Below are 14724 nucleotides of genomic sequence, written 5' to 3' on the forward strand. Positions count from 1 at the left end.
AACGTACCTTTGCTCATTGCGGCCAAAAAGTTCTATTTTAACCTCATCGGTCCAGAGAACTTTATTCCAAAATGCATCAGGCTTGTCTATATGTTCATTTGCAAACTTCAAACGCTGATTTTTGTGGTGAGGACGTAGAAGAGGTTTTCTTCTGATGACTCTTCCATGAAGACCATATTTGTACAAGTATCTCTTTATAGTGGAATAGTGTACCACAACTCCAGTGTCTGCCAGATCTTCCTGGAGATATCGTGAAGTCAAACGTGGATTTTGACTTGCTTTTCTCACAATCCTGCGAGCTGTTCTGTCTGATATTTTTCTTGGTCTTCCAGATCTTGCTTTAACTTCCACTGTTCCTGATGACTGCCATTTCTTAATTACATTCCGAACAGAGGATATGGGCTATCTGATAACGCTTTGCTATCTTCTTATAGCCTTCTCCTGCTTTGTGAGCGTCAACTATTCTCAGTTTCAGTGTTCTACACAACTGCTTAGAGGAACCCATGGTGCTGATTGTTGGAGCAAGGTCAGATGAGTCTGGGCTTTTAAAATCTTTGAGACCGACATCACCTGGTCTTTCCAGACGATGATTGAGAACAATCCATGACACTGCCAGGTCTCAGCTGTCCAAAGGGGGCAGTACAAAGTATTAACTCTGCAGGGTGCCCAAACTTTTGCAGACGCCATTTTTTGTTTTCTGTTCTTTTGAAAGTGTAAATGATGGAAATAAAATCAAACTTTTTTTGACATGTTATACGAATGTCTAATCTGTAATTTGATGCCTTTTGGAGATTTATCCATCTTTCCTTGGCTTCTTTTTGCACATTAAAATAAGAATTTACTTACCGATAATTCTATTTCTCATAGTCCGTAGTGGATGCTGGGAACTCCGAAAGGACCATGGGGAATAGCGGCTCCGCAGGAGACAGGGCACAAAAGTAAAAGCTTTAGGACTAGCTGGTGTGCACTGGCTCCTTCCCCTTTGACCCTCCTCCAAGCCTCAGTTAGGATACTGTGCCCGGACGAGCGTACACAATAAGGAAGGATTTTGAATCCCGGGTAAGACTCATACCAGCCACACCAATCACACTGTACAACCTGTGATCTGAACCCAGTTAACAGCATGATAACAGAGGAGCCTCTGAAAAGATGGCTCACAACAATAATAACCCGATTTTTGTAACTATGTACAAGTATTGCAGACAATCCGCACTTGGGATGGGCGCCCAGCATCCACTACGGACTATGAGAAATAGAATTATCGGTAAGTAAATTGTTATTTTCTCTGACGTCCTAGTGGATGCTGGGAACTCCGAAAGGACCATGGGGATTATACCAAAGCTCCCAAACGGGCGGGAGAGTGCGGATGACTCTGCAGCACCGAATGAGAGAACTCCAGGTCCTCCTCAGCCAGGGTATCAAATTTGTAGAATTTAGCAAACGTGTTTGCCCCTGACCAAGTAGCTGCTCGGCAAAGTTGTAAAGCCGAGACCCCTCGGGCAGCCGCCCAAGATGAGCCCATCTTCCTTGTGGAGTGGGCATTTACAGATTTTTTTGGCTGTGGCAGGCCTGCCACAGAATGTGCAAGCTGAATTGTACTACAAATCCAACGAGCAATAGTCTGCTTAGAAGCAGGAGCACCCAGTTTGTTGGGTGCATACAGGATAAACAGCGAGTCAGATTTTCTGACTCCAGCCGTCCTGGAAACATATATTTTCAGGGCCCTGACAACGTCTAGCAACTTGGAGTCCTCCAAGTCCCTAGTAGCCGCAGGCACCACAATAGGTTGGTTCAGGTGAAACGCTGAAACCACCTTAGGGAGAAACTGAGGACGAGTCCTCAATTCCGCCCTGTCCGAAAGGAAAATCAGATAAGGGCTTTTACAGGATAAAGCCGCCAATTCTGACACGCGCCTGGCCCAGGTCAGGGCCAACAGCATGACCACTTTCCATGTGAGATATTTTAACTCCACAGATTTAAGTGGTTCAAACCAATGTGACTTTTGGAAACCAAAAACTACATTGAGATCCAAAGGTGCCACTGGAGGCACAAAAGGAGGCTGTATATGCAGTACCCCTTTTACAACGTCTGAACTTCAGGGACTGAAGCTAGTTCTTTTTTGGAAGAAAATTGACAGGGCCGAAATTTGAACCTTAATGGACCCCAATTTCAGGCCTATAGACACTCCTGTTTGCAGGAAATGTAGGAATCGACCCAGTTGAATTTCCTCCGTCGGGCCTTACTGGCCTCGCACCACGCAACATATTTTCGCCAAATGCGGTGATAATGTTTTGCGGTAACATCCTTCCTGGGTTTGATCAGGATAGGGATGACTTCATCCGGAATGCCTTTTTTCCTTCAGGATCCGGCGTTCAACCGCCATGCCGTCAAACGCAGCCGCGGTTCTTGGAACAGACAGGGTCCTTGCTGGAGCAGGTCCCTTCTTAGAGGTAGAGGCCACGGATCCTCCGTGAGCATCTCTTGAAGTTCCGGTTACCAAGTCCTTCTTGGCCAATCCGGAGCCACGAATATAGTGCTTACTCCTATCCATCTTATCAATCTCAGTACCTTGGGTATGAGAAGCAGATGAGGGAACACATACACTGACTGGTACACCCACGGTGTTACCAGAGCGTCTACAGCTATTGCCTGAAGGTCCCTTGACCTGGCGCAATACCTGTCGAGTTTTTCCCAACGGTTTATAATCATGTGGAAGACTTCTGGGTGAAGTCCCCACTCTCCCGGGTGGAGGTCGAGTCTGCTGAGGAAGTCTGCTTCCCAGTTGTCCACTCCCGGAATTGCTGACAGTGCTATCACATGATTTTCCGCCCAGCGAAGAATCCTTGCAGCTTCTGCCATTGCCCTCCTGCTTCTTGTGCCACCCTGTCTGTTTACGTGGGTGACTGCCGTGATGTTGTCCGACTGGATCAACACCGGCTGACCTTGAAGCAGAGGTCTTGCTAAGCTTAGAGCATTGTAAATGGCCCTTAGCTTCAGGATATTTATGTGAAGTGATGTCTCCAGGCTTGACCATAAGCCCTGGAAATTCCTTCCCTGTGTGACTGCTCCCCAGCCTCGCAGGCTGGCATCCGTGGTCACCAGGACCCAGTCCTGAATGCCGAATCTGCGGCCCTCTAGAAGATGAGCACTCTGCAACCAACACAGGAGGGACACCCTTGTTCTTTGTGACAGGGTTATCCGCTGATGCATCTGAAGATGCGACCCGGACCATTTGTCCAGCAGGTCCCACTGGAAAGTTCTTGCGTGGAATCTGCCGAATGGGATTGCTTCGTAGGAAGCCACCATTTTACCCAGAACCCTTGTGCATTGATGCACTGAGACTTGGCTCGGTTTTAGGAGGTTCCTGACTAGCTCGGATAACTCCCTGGCTTTCTCCTCCGGGAGAAACACCTTTTTCTGGACTGTGTCCAGGATCATCCCTAGGAACAGAAGACGAGTCGTCGGAACCAGCTGCGATTTTGGAATATTGAGAATCCAATCGTGTTGCCGCAACACTACCTGAGATAGTGCTACACCGACCTCCAACTGTTCCCTGGATCTTACCCTTATCAGGGAATCGTCCAAGTAAGGGATAACTAAAATTCCCTTCCTTCGAAGGAATATCATCATTTCGGCCATTACCTTGGTAAAGACCCGGGGTGCCGCGGACCATCCATACGGCTGCGTCTGAACTGATAGTGACAGTTCTGTACCATAAACCTGAGGTACCCTTGGTGAGAAGGGTAAATTGGGACATGAAGGTAAGCATCCTAGATGTCCCGAGACATCATGTAGTCCCCTTCTTCCAGGTTCGCAATCACTGCTCTGAGTGACTCAATCTTGAATTTGAACCTCTGTATGTAAGTGTTCAAAGATTTTAGATTTAGAATCGGTCTCACCGAGCCGTCCGGCTTCGGTACCACAACAGTGTGGAATAATACCCCGTTCCCTGTTGCAGGAGGGGTACCTTGATTATCACCTGCTGGGAATACAGCTTGTGAATGGCTTCCAAAACTGTCTCTCTGTCAGAAGGAGACATCGGTAAAGCCGACTTTAGAAAACGGCGAGGAGGAGACGTCTCGAATTCCAATTTGTACCCCTGAGATATCACCTGACGGATCCAGGGGTCTACTTGCGAGTGAGCCCACTGCGCGCTGAAATTCATTGAGACGGGCCCCCCACCGTGCCTGATTCTGCTTGTAAAGCCCCAGCGTCATACTGAGGGCTTGGCAGAGGCGGGAGAGGGTTTTTGTTCCTGGGAACTGGCTGATTTCTGCAGCCTTTTTCCTCTCCCTCTGTCACGGGGCAGAAATGAGGAACCTTTTGCCCGCTTGTCCATGAAAAGACTGCGCCTGATAATACGGCGTCTTCTCATGTTGAGAGGCGACCTGGGGTACAAACGTGGATTTCCCAGCTGTTGCCGTGGCCACCAGGTCTGAAAGACCGACCCCAAATAACTCTTCCCCTCAATAAGGCAATACTTCCAAATGCCGTTTGAAATCCGCATCACCTGACCACTGTCGTGTCCATAACCCTCTACTGGTAGAAATGGACAACGCACTTAGACTTGATGCCAGTCGGCAAATATTCCGCTGTGCATCACGCATATATAGAAATGCATCTTTTAACTGCTCTATAGGCAAAATATACTGTCCCTATCGGGTGGTCTTCTGTTTGCCGGCGGTCGGGCTCCCGGCGCTCAGTATACCGGCGCCGGGAGCCCGACCGCCGGCTTACCGACACTTATTTTCCCTCGTGGGGGTCCACGACCCCCATAGAGGGAGAATAAAATAGTGTGGCGCGCGTAGCGCGCCACCGTGCCCGTAGCGTGGCGAGCGCAGCGAGCCCGCAAGGGGCTCATTTGCGCTCGCCAAGCTGTCGGTAAGCCGGCGGTCGGGCTCCCGGCGCCGGGATGCTGGTCGCCGGGAGCCCGACCGCCGGCCACCCGTAGTGAACCCTCCCTATCTAGGGTATCAATATTTTCAGTCAGGGAATCCGACCACGCCAACCCAGCACTGCACATCCAGGCTGAGGCGATTGCTGGTCGCAGTATCACACCAGTATGTGTGTAAATACATTTTAGGATACCCTCCTGCTTTCTATCAGCAGGATCCTTAAGGGCGGCCATCTCAGGAGAGGGTAGAGCCCTTACAAGCGTGTGAGCGCTTTATCCACCCTAGGGGGTGTTTCCCAACGCACCCTAACCTCTGGCGGGAAAGGATATAATGCCAATAACATTTTAGAAATTATCAGTTGTTATCGGGGGAAACCCACGCATCATCACACACCTCATTTAATTTCTCAGATTCAGGAAAACTACAGGTAGTTTTTCCTCACCGAACATAATACCCCTTTTTGGTGGTACTCGTATTATCAGAAATGTGTAAAACATTTTTCATTGCCTCCATCATGTAACGTGTGGCCCTACTGGAAGTCACATTTGTCTCTTCACCGTCGACACTGGAGTCAGTATCCGTGTCGGCGTCTATATCTGCCATCTGAGGTAATGGGCGCTTTAGAGCCCCTGACAGCCTATGAGACGTCTGGACGGGCACAAGCTGAGTAGCCGGCTGTCTCATGTCAACCACTGTCTTTTATACAGAGCTGACACTGTCACGTAATTTCTTCCAACAGTTCATCCACTCAGGTGTCGACCCCCTAGGGGGTGACATCACTATTACAGGCAATCTGCTCCGTCTCCACATCATTTTTCTCCTCACACATGTCGACACAAACGTACCGACACACAGCACACACACAGGGAATGCTCTGATAGAGGACAGGACCCCACTAGCCCTTTGGGGAGACAGAGGGAGAGTTTGCCAGCACACACCAGAGCGCTATATATATATATATATATATATATATATATATATATATATACACAGGGATAACCTTATATAAGTGTTTTTCCCCTTATAGCTGCTGTATTGTTTATACTGCGCCTAATTAGTCCCCTCCTCTCTTTTTTAACCCTTTCTGTAGTGTAGTGACTGCAGGGGAGAGCCAGGGAGCTTCCCTCCAACGGAGCTGTGAGGGAAAATGGCGCCAGTGTGCCGAGGAGATAGGCTCCGCCCCCTTATCGGCGGCCTTATCTCCCGTTTTTCTATGTATTCTGGCAGGGGTTAAATGCATCCATATAGCCCAGGAGCTATAAGTGATGCATTTTTTGCCATCCAAGGTGTTTTTATTGCGTCTCAGGGCGCCCCCCCCCCAGCGCCCTGCACCCTCAGTGACCGGAGTGTGAAGTGTGCTGAGAGCAATGGCGCACAGCTGCAGTGCTGTGCGTTACCTTGTTGAAGACTGACGTCTTCTGCCGCCGATTTTCCGGACCTCTTCTGCTCTTCTGGCTCTGTAAGGGGGACGGCGGCGTGGCTCTGGGACCCATCCATGGCTGGGCCTGTGATCGTCCCTCTGGAGCTAATGTCCAGTAGCCTAAGAAGCCCAATCCACTCTGCACGCAGGTGAGTTCGCTTCTTCTCCCCTTAGTCCCTCGATGCAGTGAGCCTGTTGCCAGCAGGACTCACTGAAAATAAAAAAACCTAATTTAAACTTTTACTCTAAGCAGCTCAGGAGAGCCACCTAGATTGCACCCTTCTCGTTCCGGCACAAAAATCTAACTGAGGCTTGGAGGAGGGTCATAGGGGGAGGAGCCAGTGCACACCAGCTAGTCCTAAAGCTTTTACTTTTGTGCCCAGTCTCCTGCGGAGCCGCTATTCCCCATGGTCCTTTCGGAGTTCCCAGCATCCACTAGGACGTCAGAGAAAATAAGAATTTACTTACCGATAATTTTATTTCTCGTAGTCCGTAGTGGATGCTGGGGACTCCGTCAGGACCATGGGGAATAGCGGCTCCGCAGGAGACAGGGCACAAAAGTAAAAGCTTTAGGATCAGGTGGTGTGCACTGGCTCCTCCCCCTATGACCCTCCTCCAAGCCTTAGTTAGGTTTTTGTGCCCGGCCGAGAAGGGTGCAATCTAGGTGGCTCTCCTAAAGAGCTGCTTAGAGTAAAAGTTTTATTAGGTTTTTTATTTTCAGTGAGTCCTGCTGGCAACAGGCTCACTGCAACGAGGGACTTAGGGGAGAAGAAGTGAACTCACCTGCGTGAAGGATGGATTGGCTTCTTAGGCTACTGGACACTAGCTCCAGAGGGACGATCACAGGTACAGCCTGGATGGGTCACAGGAGCCGCGCCGCCGACCCCCTTGCAGATGCTGAAGAGAGAAGAGGTCCAGAAATCGGCGGCTGAAGACTTCTCAGTCTTCATGAGGTAGCGCACAGCACTGCAGCTGTGCGCCATTGCTCTCAGCACACTTCACACCAACGGTCACTGAGGGTGCAGGGCGCTGGGGGGGGCGCCCTGGGCAGCAATGAAAGTACCTATACTGGCTAAAAATACATCACATATAGCCTCTGGGGCTATATGGATGTATTTAACCCCTGCCAGGTTGTCAGAAAAACGGGAGAAGAAGCCCGCCGAAAAGGGGGCGGGGCCTATTCTCCTCAGCACACAGCGCCATTTTCCCTCACAGAACTGCTGGTGGGAAGGCTCCCAGGCTCTCCCCTGCACTGCACTACAGAAACAGGGTTAAAACAGAGAGGGGGGGCACTTATTTGGCGATATGATTATATATTAAGATGCTATAAGGGAAAACACTTATATAAAGGTTGTCCCTGTATAATTATAGCGTTTTGGTGTGTGCTGGCAAACTCTCCCTCTGTCTCCCCAAAGGGCTAGTGGGGTCCTGTCCTCTATCAGAGCATTCCCTGTGTGTGTGCTGTGTGTCGGTACGTGTGTGTCGACATGTATGAGGACGATGTTGGTGAGGAGACGGAGCAATTGCCTGTAATGGTGATGTCACTCTCTAGGGAGTCGACACCGGAATGGATGGCTTATTTAGGGAATTACGTGATAATGTCAACACGCTGCAAGGTCGGTTGACGACATGAGACGGCCGGCAAACAAATTAGTACCTGTCCAGGCGTCTCAAACACCGTCAGAGGCTTTAAAATGCCCATTTACCTCAGTCGGTCGACACAGACACAGACACTGACTCCAGTGTCGACGGTGAAGAAACAAACGTATTTTCCTTTAGGGCCACACGTTACATGTTAAGGGCAATGAAGGAGGTGTTACATATTTCTAATACTACAAGTACCACAAAAAAGGGTATTATGTGGGGTGTGAAAAAACTACCTGTAGTTTTTCCTGAATCAGATAAATTAAATGAAGTGTGTGATGATGCGTGGGTTTCCCCCGATAGAAAATTATTGGCGGTATACCTTTTCCCGCCAGAAGTTAGGGCGCGTTGGGAAACACCCCTTAGGGTGGATAAGGCGCTCACACGCTTATCACAAGTGGCGTTACCGTCTCCAGATACGGCCGCCCTCAAGGAGCCAGCTGATAGGAGGCTGGAAAATATCCTAAAAAGTATATACACACATACTGGTGTTATACTGCGACCAGCGATCGCCTCAACCTGGATGTGCAGCGTTGGGGTGGCTTGGTCGGATTCCCTGACTGAAAATATTGATACCCTTGACAGGGACAGTATTTTATTGACTATAGAGCATTTAAAGGATGCATTTCTATATATGCGAGATGCACAGAGGGATATTTGCACTCTGGCATCAAGAGTAAGTGCGATGTCCATATCTGCCAGAAGATGTTTATGGACACGACAGTGGTCAGGTGATGCAGATTCCAAACGGCACATCGAAGTATTGCCGTATAAAGGGGAGGAGTTATTTGGGGTCGGTCCATCGGACCTGGTGGCCACGGCAACAGCTGGAAAATCCACCTTTTTTACCCCAAGTCACATCTCAGCAGAAAAAGACACTGTCTTTTTAGCCTCAGTCCTTTCGTCCCCATAAGGGCAAGCGGGCAAAAGGCCAGTCATATCTGCCCAGGGATAGAGGAAAGGGAAGAAGACTGCAGCAGGCAGCCCATTCCCAGGAACAGTAACCCTCCACCGCTTCTACCAAGTCCTCAGCATGACGCTGGGGCCGTACAAGCGGACTCAGGTGCGGTGGGGGGTCGTCTCAAGAGTTTCAGCACGCAGTGGGCTCACTCGCAAGTGGACCCCTGGAGCCTACAAGTAGTATCCCAGGGGTACAGATTGGAAATTCGAGACGTCTTCCCCTCGCAGGTTCCTGAAGTCTGCTTTACCAACGTCTCCCTCCGACAGGGAGGCAGTATTGGAAACAATTCACAAGCTGTATTCCCAGCAGGTGATAATCAAAGTACCCCTCCTACAACAAGGAAAGGGGTATTATTCCACTCTATATTGTGGTACTGAAGCCAGACGGCTCGGTGAGACCTATTCTAAATCTGAAATATTTGAACACTTACATACAAAGGTTCAAATCAAGATGGAGTCACTCAGAGCAGTGATAGCGAACCAGGAAGAAGGGGACTATAGGGTGACCCTGGACATCAGGGATGCTTACCTCCATGTCCCAATTTGCCCTTCTCACCAAGGGTACCTCAGGTTCGTGGTACAGAACTGTCACTATCAGTTTCAGACGCTGTCGTTTGGATTGTCCACGGCACCCCGGGTCTTTACCAAGGTAATGGCCGAAATGATGATTCTTCTTCAAAGAAAATGGACGATCTCCTGATAAGGGCAAGGTCCAGAGAACAGTTGGAGGTCGGAGTAGCACTATCTCAAGTAGTTCTACGACAGCACGGGTGGATTCTAAATATTCCAAAATCGCAGCTGTTTCCGACGACACGTCTGCTGTTCCTAGGGATGATTCTGGACACAGTCCAGAAAAGGGTGTTTCTCCCGGAGAAGAAAGCCAGGGAGTTATCCGAGCTAGTCAGGAACCTCCTAAAACCAGGAAAAGTGTCAGTGAATCATTGCACAAGGGTCCTGGGAAAAATGGTGGCTTCTTACGAAGAGATTCCATTCGGCAGATTTCACGCAAGAACTTTTCAGTGGGATCTGCTGGAAAAATGGTCCGGATCGCATCTTCAGATGCATCAGCGGATAACCCTGTCTCCAAGGACAAGGGTGTTTCTTCTGCGGTGGCTGCAGAGTGCTCATCTATTAAAGGGCCGCAGATTCGGCTTTCAGGACTGGGTCCTGGTGACCACGGATGCCAGCCTGAGAGGCTGGGGAGCAGTCACACAGGGAAAAAATTTCCAGGGAGTGTGATATAGTCTGGAGACTTCTCTCCACATAAATATACTGGAGCTAAGGGCAATTTACAATGCTCTAAGCTTAGCAAGACCTCTGCTTCAAGGTCAGCCGGTATTGATCCAGTGGGACAACATCACGGCAGTCGCCCACGTAAACAGACAGGGCGGCACAAGAAGCAGGAGGGCAATGGCAGAAACTGCAAGGATTCTTCGCTGGGCGGAAAATCATGTGATAACACTGTCAGCAGTGTTCATTCCGGGAGTGGACAACTGGGAAGCAGACTTCCTCAGCAGGCACGACCTCCACCCGGGAGAGTGGGGACTTCATCGGGAAGTCTTCCACATGATTGTGAACCGTTGGGAAAGACCAAAGGTGGACATGATGGCGTCCCGCCTGAACAAAAAACTGGACAGGTATTGCGCCAGGTCAAGAGACCCTCAGGCAATAGCTGTGGACGTTCTGGTAACACCGTGGGTGTACCAGTCGGTGTATGTGTTCCCTCCTCTGCTTCTCATACCCAAGGTACTGAGAATTATAAGACGTAGGGGAGTAAGAACTATACTCGTGACTCCGGATTGGCCAAGAAGGACTTGGTACCCGGAACTTCAAGAAATGCTCACAGAGGACTCATGGCCTCTGCCGCTAAGAAGGGACTTGCTTCAGCAAGGACCCTGTCTGTTCCAAGACTTACCGCGGCTGCGTTTGACGGCATGGCGGTTGAACGCCGGATCCTAAGGGAAAAAGGCATTCCGGAAGAGGTCATTCCTACCCTGGTCAAAGCAAGGAAGGAGGTGACCGCACAACATTATCACCACATGTGGCGAAAATATGTTGCATGGTGTGAGGCCAGGAAGGCCCCACGAAGAAATTTCAACTCGGTCGATTCCTGCATTTCCTGCAAACAGGAGTGTTTATGGGCCTCAAATTGGGGTCCATTAAGGTTCAAATTTCGGCCCTGTCAATTTTCTTCCAGAAAAAATTGGCTTCAGTTCCTGAAGTCCAGAAGTTTGTCAAGGGAGTACTGCATATACAACCCCCTTTTGTGCCTCCAGTGGCACTGTGGGATCTCAACGTAGTTCTGGGATTCCTCAAATCACATTGGTTTAAACCGCTCAAATCTGTGGATTTGAAATATCACACATGGAGAGTGACCATATCTGATTGTCCATTCGGACAGGGCAGAGCTGCGGACTCGTCCCCAGTTTCTCCCTAAGGTGGTGTCAGCGTTTCACCTGAACCAGCTTATTGTGGTACCTGCGGCTACTAGGGACTTGGAGGACTCCAAGTTGCTAGAGGTTGTCAGGGCCCTGAAAATATAGGTTTCCAGGACGGCTGGAGTCAGGAAAACCGACTTGCTGTTATCCTGTATGCACCCAAAAAACTGGGTGCTCTTGCTTCTAAGCAGACGATTGCTAGTTGGATGTGTAGTACAATTCAGCTTGCACATTCTGTGGCAGGCCTGCCACAGCCAAAATATGTAAATGCCCATTCCACAAGGAAGGTGGGCTCATCTTGGGCGGCTGCCCGAGGGGTCTCGGCTTTACAACTTTGCCGAGCAGCTACTTGGTCAGGGGCACACCCTGGCTGAGGAGGACCTGGAGTTCTCTCACTCGGTGCTGCAGAGTCATCCGCACTCTCCCGCCCGTTTGGGAGCTTTGGTATAATCCCCATGGTCCTGACGGAGTCCCCAGCATCCACTTAGGACGTCAGAGAAAATAAGAATTTACTTACCGATAATTCTATTTCTCGTAGTCCGTAGTGGATGCTGGGCGCCCATCCCAAGTGCGGATTGTCTGCAATACTTGTACATAGTTATTGTTACAAAAATCGGGTTATTATTGTTGTGAGCCATCTTTTCAGAGGCTCCGCTGTTATCATGCTGTTAACTGGGTTCAGATCACAGGTTGTACAGTGTGATTGGTGTGGCTGGTATGAGTCTTACCCGGGATTCAAAATCCTTCCTTATTGTGTACGCTCGTCCGGGCACAGTATCCTAACTGAGGCTTGGAGGAGGGTCATAGGGGGAGGAGCCAGTGCACACCACCTGATCCTAAAGCTTTTACTTTTGTGCCCTGTCTCCTGCGGAACCGCTATTCCCCATGGTCCTGACGGAGTCCCCAGCATCCACTTAGGACGTCAGAGAAAATAAATTTTTGCCTGGGGTGCCCAAACTTTCAATCCCCACTGTATTTGTACTCAAAAAGTAGACAGAGACTTTAGTGCTGTATAACCCGTACTGATTAGAGTGGGATACAGGGAGCCTCCCCTCGCTTCCAGGACCAATCAATATGTTAGCAAATGCTGAATGGATCCAGACGATACTAGTGTACACTGTCGCTGCATGAACCTATAGTGAACACAGACGCTCATTGAACACGGATGCACAAGTCACACAGCCACCTATGCCACGACTGGGTCCCCTATGTGTACAGCGTCTGAGACGGAAGCAGGAAACAGTTCATGGCGGGAAACTCTGAGGAAACTGGTCATGAACCAGGGGGGTAGGGGTGACAAGGAGAGCGTCCAACTCCCCACTGCTGACATCAACCCTACGGATTGTGGCCTCATACTATTCTTGGAGCCTCTGATCCCTAAAGCCTAGCGCTGGTGCACCCGAGGTGGCAGCCGCGCCAGCAACTGGTGGTCTCCTCCCAAAACAGTGCGGCTGTGTCCGCATTCCCCTTCTAAGCGGAACATATGCCTTACCTTCTCAACATGCTCCGGCCACAGCCTGGTAATTGTCTGCTGGACCTGCTAGTATATCTGACACAGACGCCCGCCGAAATAGCACTGTACTCGTGGGTAAGCGTTGTCACGACCCGACGGAGAGTTGTTGGAGCGACTCTTTCTAAGGTACGTATAAGGCGCTGTTTAGAAAGATCACTCAAAAAAAAATAAGAATTTACTCACCGGTAATTCTATTTCTCGTAGTCCGTAGTGGATGCTGGGAACTCCGTAAGGACCATGGGGAATAGACGGGCTCCGCAGGAGACTGGGCACACTAAAAGAAAGATTAGGTCTTATCTGGTGTGCACTGGCTCCTCCCCCTATGCCCCTCCTCCAGACCTCAGTTAAGGAAACTGTGCCCGGAAGAGCTGACATTACAAGGAAAGGATTTGGAATCCCGGGTAAGACTCATACCAGCCACACCAATCACACCGTACAACTCGTGATAACCATACCCAGTTAACAGTATGAACAACAACTGAGCCTCATTCAACAGATGGCTCATAACAATAACCCTTTAGTTAAGCAATAACTATATACATGTATTGCAGATAGTCCGCACTTGGGACGGGCGCCCAGCATCCACTACGGACTACGAGAAATAGAATTACCGGTGAGTAAATTCTTATTTTCTCTGACGTCCTAGTGGATGCTCGGAACTCCGTAAGGACCATGGGGATTATACCAAAGCTCCCAAACGGGCGGGAGAGTGCGGATGACTCTGCAGCACCGAATGAGCAAACTCAAGGTCCTCCTCAGCCAGGGTATCAAACTTGTAGAATTTTGCAAACGTGTTTGAACCCGACCAAGTAGCAGCTCGGCAAAGCTGTAATACCGAGACCCCTCGGGCAGCCGCCCAAGAAGAGCCCACCTTCCTTGTGGAATGGGCTTTTACCGATTTCGGATGCGGCAATCCAGTTGCAGAATGAGCCTGCTGAATCTTGCTACAGATCCAGCGAGCAATAGTCTGCTTCGAAGCAGGAGCGCCAACCTTGTTGGCTGCATACAGAATAAACAGCGAGTCAGACTGACTCCCGCCGTTCTGGAAACATACATTTTCAAAGCCCCGGACTACGTCCAGCAACTTGGAATCCTCCAAGTCCCTAGTAGCCGCAGGCACCACAATAGGTTGGTTCAAATGAAACGATGATACCACCTTAGGGAGAAATTGGGTACGAGTCCTCAATTCTGCCCTTTCCATATGGAAGATCAGATAGGGGCTTATACATGACAAAGCCACCAATTCTGACACACGTCTAGCCCAAGCTAAGGCCAAAAGCATGACCACTTTCCACGTGAGATATTTTAGCTCCACGGTCTTAAGTGGCTCAAACCAGTGGGATTTTAGGAATCCAACACAACGTTAAGATCCCAAGGTGCCACTGGTGGCACAAAAGGAGGCTGAATATGCAGCACCCCTGTAACAACGTCTGAACTTCAGGCAGTGAAGCCAGTTCTTTTTGAGAGAAAAAGGGATAGGGCCGAAATCTTGACCTGTATGGATCCTAATTTTAGGCCCATAGTCACTCCTGACTGTAGGAAGTGCAGGAATCGACTCCGCTGGAATCCCTCTGTAGGGCCTTCCCGGCCACACACCAAGCAACCTATTTTCGCCATATACAGTGAAAAAGTCTTGCTGTCACGTCTTTCCTAGCCTTTATCAGCGTAGGAATAACTGCATCCGGAATGCCCTTTTCCGCTAGGATCCGGCGTTCAACCGCCATGCCGTCAAACGCAGCCACGGTAAGTCTTGGAACAGACAGGGCCCCTGTTGCAACATGTCCTGTCTGAGAGGCAGAGGCCATGGGTCCTCTGAGAGCATTTCTTGCAGTTCCGGGTACAGAGTCCTTCTTG

General features: G+C 49.8%; 1 protein-coding gene across 2 annotated transcripts in view; it reads right to left on the reverse strand.

The window, feature by feature from the left end:
• Positions 1-14724, reverse strand: part of HSPD1 (heat shock protein family D (Hsp60) member 1) — a 451411-nt gene that overhangs the window by 12767 nt on the left and 423920 nt on the right. The gene's annotated exons all lie outside the window — the stretch shown is intronic.

This window comes from Pseudophryne corroboree, chromosome 7 (genome assembly GCF_028390025.1).
Source record: "Pseudophryne corroboree isolate aPseCor3 chromosome 7, aPseCor3.hap2, whole genome shotgun sequence".
NCBI classification, from domain to species: domain Eukaryota; kingdom Metazoa; phylum Chordata; class Amphibia; order Anura; family Myobatrachidae; genus Pseudophryne; species Pseudophryne corroboree.